This window comes from Octopus sinensis, linkage group LG15 (assembly GCF_006345805.1).
Source record: "Octopus sinensis linkage group LG15, ASM634580v1, whole genome shotgun sequence".
NCBI classification, from domain to species: domain Eukaryota; kingdom Metazoa; phylum Mollusca; class Cephalopoda; order Octopoda; family Octopodidae; genus Octopus; species Octopus sinensis.
The window spans coordinates 30,592,633-30,605,686 of NC_043011.1; the positions used below are offsets into that span (position 1 = coordinate 30,592,633).

Consider the following 13,054-nt stretch of genomic DNA (forward strand, 5'->3'; position numbering starts at 1 on the left):
CATCACCATCATCACCATCATCATCATCATCATCATCATCATCATCATCATCATCATCATTATCATCAGTAGTAGTAGTTGCAGCAGCAGCAGCAGAAGCAGCTTTTTGATCTTGCTCTTGATGTTTTCTTGCTCTTACTCTTGTTCTTTATTTTTTGTTTGTTTTGGTTGCAGTGGTAGAATTTTTTATTGTTGTTGTTCTTCTTCTTCCTCTTCTTTTGCTATTTCTTCAAATTTTATCATTTTGCTTTCAACCTGCGTGGCTGATATCATATTATCTTGTCGTGTCTCATTCAGCACTCTAGGGCAAGCGAAGCTTAAGAGCTGTTTAGATGTAGTTGAAAGTTTGGGGAGAGAAAGTAGGGAGAACAGTACAGAAATACATTCATATAACTTATTATTATTATTATTATTGAGTGAGAGAGCAGTTCATGCCATCAAAGTGACACTGGGGTAAAATATACGAAGCCCAATATACCCATCATGACTACCCGTCTGATAAAGGTACACCAGGCACATGCATCACAACCATATGTGCGCGACATGGTGATCTCATATCAAGATAAACAGCATATGACCTTGCAGGTGGGGCCCAGTTAGAATTTTCTTCAGGTTGAGTAGCCCATCCCGCTCAAAAGGTCCCTGAATAAGGATTGTTTAAGGATGTTGAAAGAACCACCCGTGTTTCCAGAGGTGAATTATTCAAACCCCAAAGAATCCCTCTCAACACATGGCTATGATGCTCCCCCACTACTTCTACTCGTGATCAGAGATGCACATATCGTCAGCCACTAAGGGACATGCTCAACTGGTTATGGTCAAACAACTGACAAGCAAATCTGTGGTATTGAGCAGAATATTTGCTGTAGCCCATCTTTTATACCAAGACAAAACAATGTACATGATAACACTTCCAATCAATTAAGATCAGAAGCCATGAGAGCCACTGCTGGTTAAGGTCAAACAACTGACAAGCAAATCTGTGGACTGGTTAAGGTCAAACAACTGACAAGCAAATCTGTGGACTGGTTAAGGTCAAACAACTGACAAGCAAATCTGTGGACTGGTTAAGGTCAAACAAGTGACAAGCAAATTATTATTATTATTATTATTATTATTATTATTATTATTGAGTGAGGGAGCAGTGCATGCCATCAAAGTGACATGGGTACAAATATACGAAGCCCAATATACGCATCATTACTACCCGTCTGATAAGGGTATACCAGTCGCATGCATCACAACCCTATGTGCACAACACGGTGACCTTGTATCAATATAAACAGCGGATCATTTTGCAGGTGGGACCCATATTATTATTGTTGTTGTTGTTGTTGTTTTACTTTTAATCTGCATGTTTGTTACAATCACTTGCCGAGACACACCCAGTCTCCCGGGGCGAGTAAAGAATAAAAGATGTTACAGTATGACTGAAGGCTTAGGGAGGGTAATTAGCGAAATATCTTTATGTAATGCAACACATACATTTAAATGAATAGGGTTTTCCTAAGGATGTGGGCAGTACTTGTCAGCACAATCTTTTGGGATCTCATCTAGCTATTTCTGATACCCCTTTTATTATCATACCTAGGGCACCTACAATAACAGGAAAAGTTCTTGCTTTAAGATGCCAAAAATTAAATTTATTATTATTGTTATTATTATTATTATTATTATTATTGAGTGAGAGAGCAGTTCATGCCATCGAAGTGACACTGGGGTAAAATATACGAAGCCCAATATACCCATCATGACTACCCGTCTGATAAGGGTACACCAGGCACATGCATCACAACCATATGTGCGCGACATGGTGATCTCATATCAAGATAAACAGCACATGACCTTGCAGGTGGGGCCCAGTTAGAATTTTCTTCAGGTTGAGTAGCCCATCCCGCTCAAAAGGTCCCTGAATAAGGGTTGTTTAAGGATGTTGAAAAAACCACCCATGTTTCCAGAGGTGAATTATTCAAACCCCAAAGAATCCCTCTCAACACATGGCTATGATGCTCCCCAACTACTTCTGCTCGTGATCAGAGATGCACATATCGTCAGCCACTAAGGGACATGCTCAACTGGTTAAGGTCAAACAACTGACAAGCAAATCTGTGGTATTGAGCAGAATATTTGCTGTAGCCCATCTTTTATACCTTATTATTATTATTATTATTATTATTATTATTATTATTATTATTATTATTTCATATTATTATTAATATTAAGGCGGTGAGCTGACTGAATCGTTGGCACGAAAATTGACTTGAAGAAAGAATCCCGAATGACTTTTGATCATTGATTATAATTCATTCTTTGGGTTCTAAAGACGATATGATGATAATAATAGTATTGATTTCAAATTTTGGCACAATGCTAGCAATTTTGGAAGAGGCTAAGTCGATTACATCGACCCCTGTACTCAAATGGTACTTATTTGATCTATCCCAAAAGGATGAAAAACAAAGTCAATCACGGTGGAATTTGAACTCAGAACGTAAAGACAGACCAAATGCAGTAAAGCATGTTATCCGGCGTGCTAAGCATTCTGCCAGCTCATTGCCTTCATAATAATAATAATGATAATATCATGTAAACACTATTTTGGATCGCAATTTACAGATAAACAACAGAAGTGATTAGGCGATCAGTGTTGTTCTGCCAGTAAAAAATCTATCCAGTTACTTGCTCCAAATTGTTAAGATGCCATTGAAGCTAGACATTATCTGACAGTGCAGTATGTCAAACGACAACAATGAAAAGATTTGAATGTTTTCAATGTACTCTGAGGATTACGAGTGCAATGTCTCTGAGAATTACGAGTGCAGAATAATTTCAAAAGTTTTCGTTTGTAAAGCTCCTGGTTTTCGCTTTCTCGCCCATATACATCAAAACTTGGTGAATGTATCCTTCGATGATGTATAAGTGAAAGATACAGATGTACGTGCACACACGCGCATGCACATTGTATTTCCCTGCTCATAAGATATTGCAAATGATAATTTGCATTCTGTAATTAACAAAGTAGGTGGCCTGGCAAAATTTACTCTAAAATGAAAAAGAAAAAGAGAGCATACATATACACAGGCACAGGAGTGGCTGTGTGGTAAGTAGCTTGCTTACCAACCGCATGGTTCCGGGTTCAGTCCCACTGCGTGGCATCTTGGGCAAGTGTCTTCTGCTATAGCCTCGGGCTGACCGAAGCCTTGTGAGTGGATTTGGTAGACGGAAACTGAAAGAAGCCTGTTGTATATATATATATATATATATATATATATATATATATATATATATATATATATGTATGTGTGTATATGTTTGTGTGTCTGTGTTTGTCCCCCTAGCATTGCTTGACAACCGATGCTGGTGTGTTTACGTCCCCGTAACTTAGCGGTTCGGCAAAAGAGACCGATAGAATAAGTACTAGGCTTACAAAGAATAAGTCCCGGGGTCGATTTGCTCGATTAAAGGCGGTGCTCCAGCATGGCCGCAGTCAAATGACTGAAACAAGTAAAAGAGAAAAGAGATACATATACATACATACATACATGTATATAAATACATGTATGTATGTACGTATGTATGTACGACGACTTCCGCACAGTTTTCAATTATCAAATTCCTTTCATATGATACTAGTGAATTCGAGGCTATGGTAGAAGATAATTTGCATAAGATGCAGCGCATTGGAGCTGAATTCAGGATGACATAGTAGCGAGTGCAAACTTCTTAACTACATTGTTATTTTCACGTCCTACTAGTGAGACAACACAAAATATTCTGAATTGCCTGTTAACTAAATTTCTCGACGTTTGATTTGATTTTTATAGCTTTCTTTTGTTCTTTTATACTAAGTAACATTCAGATGGTGTGAGAATAATATAAATGACAGTTTTTGAGAGATAAGCAATGATATACATGAGTTAATGGTGTAGTGGGGGAAAAATTTCAAGCCTGACGTACTTACTGACAACTGGAGCTAATGGAAAGTTTTTTTGTTTTGTTTGCAGATTAGTTTTAACAAGTTTAATTGCTGGTTGTGCTAGTTCAGAGCAATTCACAGAGAATCTTTGATAACCTCTCAATTAGCCAGACGTGACACTTAATTAGCTCTGGTGTGGTATATTGTTTAAAGTCTTGCTGTTTAGCCCTAGGTCATCTGTGAAAGAGGCAATGCTAAATGATCAAAAGCGTTCCAGCTATCACCATCTTCGCTTAGATTTTTTTTTCAGACATAATGCGTCTTAAGTCAATTGTTTTGCAATATCTTAGTCATGGGAAAGGCGGTAAGCGGGTAGAATCGTTACTGCTTATTGGCATTTTGCCTGTTTTTACCTTTTGGGTTCAAATGTTGCCGGGGTTGACTTTGCCTTTCATTCTTTCGGAGTCGATCGAATAAGTACCAGTTGAGCACTGGAGTCAATGAAATTGGCTAGCTCCTTCCCCCAAACCTTCTGGCCTTGTGCCAAAATTTGAAACTAATATCTCAGTCATAGGAGAAAGTCTCTGGGACTGGAAACAGAAGAAAAGTTTTCTTGAAACTGAAAACCTCAGCCGAATGCTAGAAATAAAGTGGATTAGCTACCTCAAGTGCTAAGTGGCGAGATTAAAGCTACCATAGACAAAGATGGTAGAATGTTATTTGAAAGCGATTTAACTGCTATTTTCATCATGACGAGTGACAACGTAGTGGTGTTATCATTGGAGCGTGTATTTTATTATCTTTAATTTAGAGTGAATTTGCTAAAACATTCAAGCTCCAAGCGGTACGGTTAAGTTTAAAACAAAAGATGGCAGAGTTATATGAGGGAAATTTAACTGATATTTCTAGTAGGCCAGTCAACCACGTACGAACGCCATTATTGGCGCGTGCACTTTATTATATTAGATTAGTAGGCATGTTTTGTTTCTTCATGGTTTAATCAAAGAGATAACGTCGAGTATTTCTTTTGTTTGGGGATTTTCCAAGATTTGTTATCAGCTTAATTTTAGGCCATTAATGAATAAATTATTCTTCTTCATTCAGTCTATTTAGAGGGAAAATACCCAATGTTTGCAATTTAAATAAATATCACACACACATACGCTCACTTATTTTATATGTCTTTATGTCTGTTGTTGTTATGTAAGTTGACATGTGTGCATTTTTCAAGTTAACTTTAGTTAATAAAGACAGAACCTCGTTTATAAATTTAGCTTTTTACCAAAAATCAAAAATGAAGTCGAAATCCTATACAAATTTACGCCTAATGAACCGGATCAATATCTGTAGATGTCTAAAGATCTGTAGAAGTCTAAAGATCCATGGTCCTCCCTGAATCTCCCTCTTACTTTAATTAACCCATTAAGTTCCACTGTCCGATAAATAGGACACCAAATGAGAACATCAAATAAGCTATATCACATTATCTCAGTGTCCTATTTATAGGACACCGAGTATTTCCATTTCTAAAGGAGTTTTAATATCTTTTTTTCATTTTAACATATTTTCAAACATCTGTAAAAATTTTAAAGTAATATTCAGCAATTTAAGTACTCTGGGTCTTAATGAGTTAACTCATATATATATATATTTATTTATCTATTTATTTATATATATATACATACATATATATATATATGTGTATATATATGTATATATATATTTACATATATATATTTATTTATAGATATATTTATATATATGTATGTATGTATGTATGTATATATATGTGTGTGTGTGTGTGTGGTGTGTGTGTGTGTGGCACTCTGTCGGTTACGACGTCGAAGGTTCCAGTTGGTCCGATCAACGAAACAGCCTGCTCGTGAAATTAACGTACAAGTGGCTGAGCACTCCACAGACACGTAGTTCCTGGGGAGATTCAGAGTGACACAGAGTGTGACAAGACTGGACCTTTGAAATACAGGTACAACAGAAACAGGAAGAAAGAGTGAGAGAAAATGTTGGTGAAAGAGTACAGCAGGGTTCGCCCCCCCCCCCTGCTGGAGTCTCGTGGAACTATACGTGTTTTCACTCAATAAACACTCACAACGCCCGGTCTGCTACCCTAAACACTGAGCCATTGCGCCTCCACACACATACACACACACACACACACGCACGCACGCACGCACGCACACACACACACACACACACACACACACACACACACACACACACACACACATATATATATATAGCAGGAGTGGCTGTTTGGTAAGTAGCTTGCTAACCAACCACATGGTTCCGGGTTCAGTCCCACTGCGTGGCATCTTGGGCAAGTGTCTTCTGCTATAGCCCCGGGCCGACCAATGCCTTGTGAGTGGATTTGGTAGACGGAAACTGAAAGAAGCCTGTCGTATATATGTATATATATATATAAGTGTGTGTGAATATGTTTGTGTGTCTGTGTTTGTTTCCCTAGCATTGCTTGACAACCGATGCTGGTGTGTTTACGTCCCTGTCACCTAGCGGTTCAGCAAAAGAGACCGATAGAATAAGTACTGGGCTTACAAAGAATAAGTCCTGGGGTCGATTTGCTCGACTAAAGGCGGTGCTCCAGCATGGCCGCAGTCAAATGACTGAAACAAGTAAAAAGAGTAAAAAAAGAGAGAAAAAGAGTAATATATATATATATATATATACATAAATGCATGCATACGTACATACATACATAATACATACATACATACATACATGCACAAAAGGGATAGAGATACGGGAAAAGCCGTAAAATGTGATTACCAATGCAGATTTTTGCGGAGTTCACACTGAAGATATCACCCACATCATAAGCAGTTGTCCGAAAATGTCATCACAGTGCTATCTACCGATAAGACATGGCGTTGTAGCTAGGACACTCTATAATGAAATCCATCGGAAGGATAATCCCGTGGACAAAGAAATGAAAACCCACAATATGGTAGAAGCCATAGCCACTCAAAATGAAAAAGAATACCGGTGGAATGTACCAGTGAAGACCTCAATAAAATGTAAGCACAACAGACCTGATATAATGTTTTCGTATAGAGAAAAGAAACTGTGCGCAGTTGTGGAAATTAGCTGCCCAGCGGATGTTAACATAAAGCTGAGGATGAGTGAAAAAGAGAACACTCATGCTGAACTATTGAGAAATCTGCAGTTACTCTATCCAGAATACAAGTTCAGGTTTATGCCTGTAGTTATTGGCGCCCTGGGATACGTAACACACTGCATAAATACCAATCTTGAGAAATTAGGCTTCTCAAAACCAAAAAGGAGAAAGCTAATTCGAAGACTACAGATCAAGTCCATCACTAGAACTCTAAAAATCTGTAAAACTTTCCAGAAGTTTATCATTTTAATATATATGAACATATGTAGATATGTAACTATATGTATGAGAATACATACATAAAACATACAAATCTGCACATACATACATACATACATACATACATAAATACATACATACATACATACATACATACACACATACATACATATATATATATATATATATATATATATATATGATGCGCCCTCTTATTCTATCTCTATTTTTTCTATCTCCCTGTCTAGTTCTTCCTTTCTGTTTTTCTCTCCCACACTTTCCCTATTCTTTTCTTCTCCCTTTCACCGTTCCCCTCTCTCTCTCACTCTTCCCCCTTGATTCTCCCGTTGCTCACACGTGACCAACGGCCATCCATCTTACTTTCTTCCACTTCCTTCCTAAGACAAGACATGCTTTTACCTGTCTCTTCTCAATGCTCGTTTTTCCATCGTTCACCACTTCAAATCGTCTTGGCTTAACATCCTCTCCGTTTATTTCTACTGTTTTGTTCTCACTGTCCTGTTTTTGTTACCACTTTCACTCTCTGCAAAAATTCTCAAATTTCATTTAATTTGCTTTGCGGGAAGGACTGTTTTAAAGAAGTCACGTCTTGTCCCTACCTTCGAAACACGGAGTACATAAAACAGGGGACAACTGATGAAGTGAATATTCTTTATGTTGCGTGTCTCGTTTCTCTGATTGTTTCTTTCGTTGTTCGAAGAAAAGTTCGTTTTCTATGTTTTTGTTTTTTTTTTATGTTCTCGCTTCTCATTTTGTCTACGATTTTTTTATGTCCTCTACCCATATATGCATGTATATATACATATATATGTAGGTATGTACATATATATATGTATATATGCATATATTTATATATTATATATATACATATATATATATATATATATATATATATATATATATATATATATATATATATATATATATATATATATATGTATATATATATATGTATATGTGTGTGTATGCAAAGGGCAAGACCGTTAGGTAGTCGGCCGTATGCTAGAAATAGATCACCAACGATCAAACTACAAAGAATATTCTCTAGAACATTTTATATATATATATATATATATATATATGATTCTTAAGACGCTTATCTCACCCATATCTCCCCGTAAAACAAGAAATTTAGTCAAATGTTAGCCAATATTCACGAGAAAGTCGTTTCTCTGTCTCAATTAGAGATTATTCTAGTAAAATCAAATATTACGAGAACTTCTGTTGATTGAGCTTCAGGCCCTCATTCCGCATCATCTTGCAGAGGATGCAGTAAGCGAAAAATCAACTTCATTCCTTCCCTGTCTTGGTGACAGGGAAGGGAATAAATAGACAGAAACAAGAACGTGGTGGTACTAAAGTAAATACACAATGATCACATCTTTATGCTCCAAAAGTTTAGTGATTTGATATTCTCCTGCTTTAAAAATTGCACTGTATTTGCAATAAAAAAGTTATAACCCGAAGGTAACAACAAACAGCAAATAGTCATCATCACAGATGTGTATCTGATTGTTCCATTATTAGAACGACTACACAAGTCTCTAGTGTATTTTTATATGTCTGCACACACCACACACACACACGCACACACACACACACACACAACACACACACACACACACACATACACACACATACACACACACACATATATATATATATAAACATATATATACATACATATATATATATACACACACACAACACCACACACACACACACACACACAACACACACACACACACACATATATATATATATATATATATATATATATATATATATATATGGCAGCATTAGCGCCAAAGAGTGATAAAGAATAAATGAACTTTAGGTTCGTTAAAATATGTTTGTGACATATTTAACTTGTAAGCACAAATTCAGTGATGTTACAGTGGTAAAAGGTGTAAAAACACCATATCTGGTCAATGCTTCCCTCTAGCGGAATCCCAGACGTACATTTCTGGCTCTTTAGCCTTCAGTTGGAAACACCAAGACAGATTCAAAACCACCATAGCTTTAGCTAAAAAATAGTCAGTATACATACACACACACACACACACACACACACAGAGTCTACAGATGTGACTCAGAAATTCTCGGTATAGACGACATTTAGTAATGCTCAAAAGATTCAAACTTGGACTCCGATGTCTTTACAGGGGATCGAGTTTACAAGGTGAAGAGAGGCTATGAGAAGAATCACGTTGAGCCGGTATAGAGGCAGTTATGCGGATAAACAATTAGACACATTAAATATATCAGATATATTAAATATATTTGATGTGTCTAATTGCTTATCCGCATAATTGCCTCTATACAGGGCCGGATTAAGACCCATAGAGGCCCTAAGCACTTAAAAGGTTTAGATGCCCTCAAGTATATGGAAATAGTTCAAAATGTAAACAAAGATAATTCAAAATGTAAATGATGATAAACCATAAAATAAATTCTATTTTCAAAATGAAACAAAATTCACAGAAAGATGGAAAATAATGTTTGTATTTTTATATTTCCACTTCGTTTATATTTGAAATGTTTTCTGTTTTTTTTTTATTGCAAAGTGTTCGATGATATCGTTAGAATTAATTCTATGCAAAACTTCTGCTTCTATACTTAGTAGAGATAAGACATTACGAAGATTATTTTAGCAAGTTTAAAATGATTTCTTTCGTGCCATAAACCATTTTCATTTATGTGGTGCTCCCGTCTCTTCATGCTCCAAGCACGTGCTTATTTTGCTTAATGGGTTAATCCAGCACTGCCTCTAGACACATACACACATACACGTGTGTGTGTGTGTGTGTGTGTAATTCAGTCTTCCCTGTGCTATCTTTAATAAGATTTTAAAAGACCTTTAGACTATCTCAACTGTCGTAGCTGGTACTGTACACACTACATAGTAAGATGTGTAAGTTTTTATGCTTTACATGTTTTTTAAAGTCCTCTTTAGAAGTTAATGTGGATCATTATCTTCACCAACGCTTCAGACATGTATTGCCAGTGTTCAGTTATCCATTCAGTTATGCTACGTGCTGTCTCTCCAATGTACGTCGTTGTCCTGTTTCCACACCGTCCCTCTGTATACCTTATATCATTGACTACATTCCTAGTTTTATAGTTTAATTGTAGGCTTACTTTATACATATAACAGTTCCTATAGGTACAGGGTAGTTCTTTCAAATGGATATGTTCTACAGATCAGAGATTTTATGATGGTTCCTAGCCTTTAATTCGTAGATTCATCATATGTAAGGTTTTCCTAAAATGATATGCTAGCTCGCATCCAGGGGCAGCATTGATGAACATGACACTGACGCTCTGGTAATTCCGGTTGTCTTACTATGAGCTGGCCTTATCTATCTACCTATCTATCTATTATCTATCTATCTATCTGTCTGTCTGTCTATCTATATATATGTGTGGGTGTGTGTGTGTACGCGCACATACACACACAGACATATATACAGGCATATATATATATAGGCATATATATATATATACATACATACATACTTACATACATATATATATATATATATATATATATGATTCTTATATATATATATATATACATATATATGAGACCCCCTACGATCACGAATGACCATGGGATTGCACCTAGAAAGTTACCCTCCGAAGCACAATTCCGGGCAAGGTTGTTTACGGAAGGCCAGCAGTCGCCCAGGCATACCAGCCTCCCCTCTCCACACCACCGATGTTATCCAAGGGAAAAGCAAAGGGGCCGATACAGCTTGGTGCCAGTGATGTCACAACGGATTTGAACAGCTGAGTTGACAGGAGCAACGTGAAATAAAGTGTCTTGCTCAAGAACACAACACGCAACCCAGTCCGAGAATCGAACTCACAACCTCATGATCGTATGTATACACACATATATAGATATGTCTATAAACACGCAGGTATGTGTGAATGTGTATATAAGTACTTGTTTTTATAAGTATGTATGTATGTATGTATGTATGTATGTATGTATGTATGTATGTATGTATGTGTATGTATCTAACATATCTATTTATATACTCATAAATTATAGAAAGGTTACGTGCATTGGGTGGTATGCAGATATACGTAAATAAGAGGGCGTATGCAGATTAGAGGCCGTGTATATTTGAATATATTGTATGACAACAATATATATATCCGTTAACATGTCCTTGTGTAAATGAGTAATGGTGAATGGGTTTCTAAACAAACAAACAACAACAACGACTTACAAACAAATAGAATCCAATTATTAAATATGAAGCAAAATAAACGATTAATTAATTATCTAATTCATTATGGAACGTTTCAAGAATACAACAGTGGTAGCAATTACGTATTTAGTTACGTTAGAACTATCAAAAGTTTCACGTTTTTAGACGGGAAGAGAAATACTTGTCTATTATAGACGTTATTTTAATGTTTATCCATTGTATCATCAGGCTGGTTCACTGCGACACAGGAACCAAGGACACAGGAATCTAGTCCTTATTCTATCGGTTTCGTTTGCCGAACCGCTAAGTTACGGGGACGTAAACACACCAGCATCGGTTGTCAAGCGATATTGGATGGACAAACACACAAACACACACACACGCACACACACACACACACATATATATATATATATATACATATATACGACAGACTTCTTTCAGTTTCCCTCCACCAAATCCACTCACAAGGCTTTGGTCGGCCCGAGGCTCTAGTAGAAAACACTTGCTCATGGTGCCACGCAGTGGGACTGAACCCGGAATCATGTGGTTGGTAAGCAAGCTACTTACCACACAGCCACTCCTACGCCTATGATAGACCTGATAGAATAATAATTTCAAATTTTGGCACAATGCCAGGAAGTTTGAAGGGTGGGGGTTAAATCGATTGCATCGACCCGGTACTTAACTGGTACATAGTTTATCTACCCCGAAGTGATGAAAAGCAAGGTCGACGTCGACGGAAAAGACGGACGAAATACCTATTTCTTTACTGCCCACAAGGGGCTAAACACAGAGCGGACAAACAAGGACAGACATAGGTATTAAGTCGATTACATCGATCCCAGTGCGTAACTGGTACTTATTTAATCGACCCAAAAGGATGAAAGGTAAAGTCGACCTCCTGCGTGCTAACGATTCTGCTAATCGCTGTCTTCGAAGTGATAAACTATTGAAAAGCAGACGTCATATGGTTGTTCGGTGATGATACGAAGGAGATTAGGGAGTTTTTCAAACCGAGCTGGAAGAGTTTTGTTTACTTTTAGGTGACTTGGTTTTAACCATTTGATTTAAATAGTGTAGAGTACGAGACTGACGCGTGCGTGTTGGTGAGGTGTGTACCGAAATAAAAATGACTTCTAAAAGATTTTTTTTTAAACTCAAGCTAAAAAACCACTTCTTGAAGGTGTGGTCAGCGTATTTGTAGATGTGTGGAGGTGTGTGTAAAAGGAAGACAGCAGGAAATGACACCTAAGTATATTTGCTAAAGAGGTCGAAAGGCCGTGAGAATTAGTTATAGAACTGAAGGTCAAGCCTATTAAGGTGTGAAGGTATTTTGCTGAAACTGTGTATGTGTGCTGGTATGTGTATGTGTGTGTGTCTGTGTGTGTGCGTGTGTGTTTGCGTGTGTGTGTGTCTGTGTGTATGTGTGTGCGTGCGTGTATGTGTGTGAGTGTAAATTTGTACTATATTTAGAAGACTGGAGGTTATGATCTCAAAGGAAAAGTTCCAGGAAGTATTGTT

At 37.1% G+C, this 13,054-nt stretch overlaps 1 long non-coding RNA gene across 1 annotated transcript; it reads right to left on the minus strand.

The window, feature by feature from the left end:
* Nucleotides 1-5,443: 5,443 nt before the first annotated feature.
* On the minus strand, nucleotides 5,444-9,382 carry LOC118766425. Its single transcript, XR_005002358.1, has 3 exons — nucleotides 9,354-9,382; nucleotides 9,270-9,273; nucleotides 5,444-5,550 (listed from the first exon to the last, which is right to left on the minus strand). It is a non-coding gene; the product is annotated as an uncharacterized LOC118766425 (long non-coding RNA).
* Nucleotides 9,383-13,054: the final 3,672 nt, after the last annotated feature.